This window comes from Ovis aries, chromosome 6 (assembly GCF_016772045.2).
Source record: "Ovis aries strain OAR_USU_Benz2616 breed Rambouillet chromosome 6, ARS-UI_Ramb_v3.0, whole genome shotgun sequence".
NCBI lineage: Eukaryota > Metazoa > Chordata > Mammalia > Artiodactyla > Bovidae > Ovis > Ovis aries.
Genome location: NC_056059.1, coordinates 84,676,908 through 84,682,907, shown reverse-complemented (window position 1 = coordinate 84,682,907; position 6,000 = coordinate 84,676,908). Strand labels below are relative to the sequence as shown.

The 6,000-nt window shown below is 37.6% G+C and overlaps 1 protein-coding gene across 1 annotated transcript in view; it reads left to right on the top strand.

Moving 5' to 3' along the window:
- Window positions 1-2,779: 2,779 nt before the first annotated feature.
- LOC101121519 (transmembrane serine protease 11F) overlaps window positions 2,780-6,000 on the top strand; it is a 98,393-nt gene continuing 95,172 nt past the window's right edge. Inside the window, exon 1 of the mRNA XM_042251467.2 lies at window positions 2,780-2,948. The gene's annotated coding sequence lies outside the window, so the exon portion shown is untranslated. The remainder of the gene's footprint in view (window positions 2,949-6,000) is intronic.

Below are 6,000 nucleotides of genomic sequence, written 5' to 3'. Positions count from 1 at the left end.
ATAGTATATATAGTTCCAGCAGTAAGTTCCAGTGCTTTATCAAAGAATTGTTTAAGCATTGGCTACTAGGTAAAGCTAGAACAAATGACTCAAAAATTATTTACTATAATTAGTGTTTATGTACAAGTCCATATGAATGAATAATTGATTATCTATTATTCAGGAGATAACTCATTTTCATTCTGTTAATAAATTGATAAATTAATATATATACATGAATATAATATGCATATGTATAGTATACACAAAAAGAGAGTAGAGATAACAAGCTATGAATGCTAAGAAAAAGAAGTAAGCAGAGGTTGTGAATAGAAAGTGATGAGGTAACTATTTTAGACAACATGGTCAGAGAAGTTCCTTTGATAAGGTAACATCAGAGCAGAGATGTAAAAGAAGTGAAAGAGCAAGACTTGGAGGTATTTGCAGCAAGAGTTTCAAAGAGAGAGAATAGAAATTACAAAGACTAAAGGCAACATGTCTGGAACTGAGTGAACATGACGTTGGAAATGCCAGAGAACAAGAAGAGCAAGACTATACATGATCTCACCTGCTAAGATAAGACTTAATTTTGTTCTGACTGTGCCAAAAAGGCATTTGAGGGTTTTATTCAAGACAGAAACATAACTTGACTGACATTTCAATAATGTTACTCTGATCATTGTATACAGAATAGACTGAGTAGGGCTAATTATGGAAGTGGTGATGCCAGTTAGGAGACAATGCAGTAATTCAGATGACTAGTCATTAGATCATGGATTATGGTGGTATTAGATCATGGATTATGGTGGTATTAGTGAAGATAATGACTAGTGGTCAGATTCAAATATACGTTTTGAAGGTAGAGATGCTAGGATTTTCTAATGGATTGGATGTGGAGAAGAGTCTAGCATGACTTTAAGGTTTTTGTCGTGACCAACTGGGTGAAGAACAGTGCAGTTTGTTGCTATTTGAAAGTGCTGAAAGAAGAAGTTATAGGACTAGGGAGAATTAATTGTTAAATTTGGTATATATTAAGCATAAGATGCTTATGTAAAATACAAGTAAGTATGCTGAGTGGAGATTTAAAGATACAAGTATGGAGTTCAGAGAGGAGATAACGACTGGAAATGTAAGTTTAGGACTCCTGGACATAGAGAGTGCATTTGAAACAAAGGAATTAGATGAGTCAGGCAAGTGTGATAGAGAAAGAATAGAAATTATCTGAATAGAAAACATGTGAAGGCTGAGCCAAGAGAATTTGCAAAATTTAGTAGCTGAGAAGAGGTAGAGGATTCAGCAAAAATTTTGAAGAATGAGCATTTGTTAAGGAGTCCTTTTAGGCTTCCCTGGTGGCTCAGTGATGAAGAATCCACTTGCAGTGTAGGAGCCTGCCTGCAATGTAGGAGACACAGGTTCAACCCCTGGGTTGGGAGGATCCCCTGGAGAAGGAAGTGGCAACCCGCTCCAGTATTCTTGCCTTGGAAATCCCATGGACAGAGGAGCCTGGAGGGCTAGTGTCCATGGGGTTGCAAAAGTTGGACTCCATCACCATCCTCATATAACTCTTTGTTGACTTGTGTTTCAATCTACTGCCAAGGGCACACTAATAATGTAGTATATAGTAGTTTGAACATATCTCCTCTGTTAAGCAGCAATAATTTAAAGCCAAAATGTAGCTGCAAAACTATTTCCTTGGGGTATTTACTCAACAACCTTTCAAATTAGATGTTTTTATCAGACACTAGGCAACAAAGGTCCATCTAGTCAAGGCTATGGTTTTTCCTGTGGTAATGTATGCACATGAGAGTTGAACTGTGAAGAAAGCTGACCACCAAAGAATTGATGCTTTTTAACTGTGGTGTTGGAGAAGACTCTTGAGAGTCCCTTGGACTGCAAGGAGATCCAACCAGTCCATTCTGAAGGAGGTCAGCCCTGGGATTTCTTTGGAGGGAATGATGCTGAAGCTGAAACTCCAGTACTTTGGCCACCTCATTCGAAGAGCTGACTCATTGGAAAAGACTCTGATGCTGGGAGGGATTGGGGGCAGGAGGAGAAGGGGACGGCAGAGGATGAGATGGCTGGATGGCATCACTGACTCGATGGAAGTGAGTCTGAGTGAACTCTGGGAGTTGGTGATGGACAGGGAGGCCTGGGGTGCTGCGGTTCATGGGGTTGCAAAGAGTCGGACATGACTAAGCGACTGAACTGAACTGAAAAGTACTGTGAATAATTTATGTCATGATAATATCTGCTGAATCCTTCAATTGTTAAGTGATTAAAAGTGTGTTTTGCGGTAGTCCGGACTGAATAAATATTAGTTTCATGCTGCAATGTTTCATCAGCAGAAATTTAATGTGCTAGCAAAGGATACTCTAAAGTTATTACTGTAGGTTATTTATTCCATTCATTTTCTTCAAGAGCATAAAGTAATATGAGTAAAAAAGGTATTTCTTGAAATAAGGATTCTATACCCAAGTTCTTTCATCAACATTTTCACTCCTAAGTTTGCTATGAGACTTTGGGCAAACTGCATCATCCTTGTAGAGAAGAGAGTAAGCATGATGTTTTCTTGCTACGTGTTGGGAGCTGTAGGACCAGATGGGATCTGTGCTGTCCTCAGAGTTCTCTGGAAGAGAGCCAGGAATAATGATAGTGGTGATTATAGGTGTGTTAGAAAATGCCTCAATTGACCTGTTGTTGTTTTTAGCATCACCCTATGATTGGCTAAAGAAAGATGGCATGTGACTGACTTCAGATTGTCAAGAATCATTTTGAAATCATGGTGCATGCCTGACTCAGGTTTAAAGACCCAAGTCCTGGTCGAGAAGGAGGTGGTATTGTCTTTCATATATTTTGGATTTCAGAGGAAAGTTTCAAAAGTTTCATTCTAGGGCCGTTTACATCAGCTGCCAGGCAAAGGAGAAGATGCAATCTAATGTCAGAACCACTTCAAGATCATAAATTACAAGGTATGGAAAGCAGTATTTATGAGATTAATGCATATTTTAAAATCTATTTTTCTCCTTATACCATGTTATAGTTTCCTACGGCATGATCTTTCCTAAATGTACTTCTATGTTTACATTTTCTATCTGCCTTGTTCAAATTTTATTTTCTCCACTTGAACCTTAAATGAATGATAAGGCATTTTCAATATGTTGCTTAGAAGTAGATTTTTAGTCAATCAAAAGATATTTTGGGAGGTTTGAAATGGTATTTGTTTGGTTTGAAAAGTCTAATTTGTTTCTTAAAGTGGGTACCGTCAACTCTCAGATATCCCTGAGTCTCTCATGGGCTGGCGACATCAAAACAAAGTATCATTTGTGGTTTCTCTGGGCTGACACTGGTACTGATAAAATCAAAGCAGTGATGTTTAAAATTGTTAGCACCTTAGAGCTAATCTTTTTCCTTTTAAGGGCTCTTAAAAAAAAAATTCTTGTTTCATTTAAGAATGTTCTTGATGAAACAATAAAAATTAATTTTATTAAATCTTGCCCACTGAGTACAGATTTTCTTTAATACGCTAGGTTACAAAATGGAAACATGCATAAACACCTCTGCTGCATACTGAAGGACGGTGGTTGTCTTGAGGAAAGTTCTTGGACATTTGAGTCAAAAGCTCAAGTAGCTGCTGTTTATCACATAGTGCCATTTTCGCTAGAAAAAGAAACTAACAGACAATACCATGGTAATTTAGACTCAGTTCTTTTATAGACAGTTTATTGAAAACTAATCAAGTGAGCCAATCACGTCAGGAAAAATAATTAGTAATGTGTTGCTTGTGATAAAATTTAAACTCTGATGTGAAAATGAGAATTTTATAAAAGGTAATGAATCCTTATAAATGGAGAGTTCTATAATGAGATTGGTGGTGATATTGCATAATGGAATATGTCAGCATTTGGGAGATCTGTATGACTGTGTGAACTAAGTACACCCATACTTCATAAATAGCCAATGCATAATATTTTACAAAATCAGGCACATCAAAAGATTCCCTCACAAAGTGACATGAACTGAATACAACAGTTTCATTGATACGGCTTCATATTGCAACAACTAGCCTGTAAGAAATTACTGCTTTTCAAGATTTTGTGTAGAGTCAAAGAATATCCATAATAATTTGAAAAGGCTATCAAGATACTCTTTCTTTTCAACTACTTCTGTGGAGACAGAATTTGCCTAAAATACTTCAATCAAAACAACCCATTGCAATGAAATGAGTTCAAAAGCAGATAGATATAAAATGAGATTCACATTTTTTAAAATAGTTTTAAAAATAATGATGTTATTTTTAAATGGCTGATTATCTTCAATTTTAAATTAATAAATGTTTGGAATTTCTTTGTTTTAATTCTAATACAGTAAATATTGATAGCTTATATAAACCATAGTTGTTTAGTGTTCTCAATAATTTTTAAGGATATGTCTGTTTCATGAGAATAAAATATCTAAGTACCTTTCTTTTAATTCTTTGCAAGAGAGAAGTCAATCAGAATATACCTTTATGATAGGGTGTTAATTTAATAGCCTTGAAGCTAGATTTTTAAAACATATAATCTCATAAAATGTCATCTGTTATTTTCTTATTTAGTGACTTAGTCCATCACATATTTAACACAGTGATTATACATTTAATGATTGCATATCAAAAACTTTAAAATGTTTAGCACTACTGTTCCAGGAGGTATTTTTGTGTTTGTTTTAATGTTTATCTCCTGGTCCCAGCAATTTAACACAATCACATCCATAACCACACTGCTGCTGCTGCTGCTGCTAAGTCACTTCTGTCATGTCCAACTCTGTGGGACCCCATAGAGGGCAGCCCTCCAGGCTCCACCGTCCCTGGGATTCTCCAGGCAAGAACACTGGAGTAGGTTGCCATTTCCTTCTCCAATGCATGAAAGCGAAAAGTGAAAATTAAGTCACTCAGTCGTATCCGACTCTTCACGACCCCATGGACTGCAGCCTACCAGGCTCCTTCGTCCATGGGATTTTCCAGGCAAGAGTACTGGAGTGGGTTGCCATAACCACACTGACGATCTCTAAATATACATATATTTTGATGATCAGAACTTTGTGAGACCCCACTACAAGTCAATTAGGTTTGTCATAGATTACATGATTAAAATCATGGAAGTATAATTATTCTGGATCAGAAAACGACATCAGAGATTATGTAGTACAAGCTTTCCTTTGGCAGAGATAGAAGTAGAGGCATAGAGAGGGATAGATAACAAACAAGGTGGTGTGTGTGCTCAGTCGCTCAGTCCTGTCCAACTCTTTGAGACCCCATAGACTGTAGCCCACAAGGCTCCTCTGTCCATGGGATTCTTCAGGCAAGAATACTGGAGTGGGTTGCCATGCCCTCCTCCAGGGGAACTTCCCAAACCAGGGATCAAACCCAGGTATCCCTCACTGCAAGTGGATTTTTACCATCTGAGCCACCAAGGAAGCACAAGTTATTAAGTGACTAATTCTAAAACTGGAATCTGGTTTCCTAGTCAAATATTCTTTTAACTATATTGCTAATTATTTTCTCCAGTTCTCCACCGTCTGCTGTGTGAGATCTTTGATCTTGAGTGAAAAATATTCAATTACAATGATACATCAGTTCCACAGACCTAAATTGGTGCTCTTTGAAGCTTTCACCCACTACTTCAGTCCACTAGGAGGACCTATATTTATTTATTTTTAATTGAAGGATAATTGCTTTATAGAATTTTATTGTTTTCTGTCAAACCTCAACATGAATCAGCCTTCAGTTTAGTTCAGTCACTCAGTCATGTCCGACTCTTTGCAACCCCATGAATCACAGCACGCCAGGCTTCCCTGTCCACCACCAACTCCCGGAGTTCACCCAAACTCATGTGCATTGAGTCGGTGATGCCTCTCTTCCTGCCCTCAATCCCTCCCAGCATCAGGGTCTTTTCCAATGACTCAACACTTCCCATGAGGTGGCCAGAGTTTTAGAGTTTCAGCTTTAGCATCAGTCCTTCCAATGAACACCCAGGACTGGTC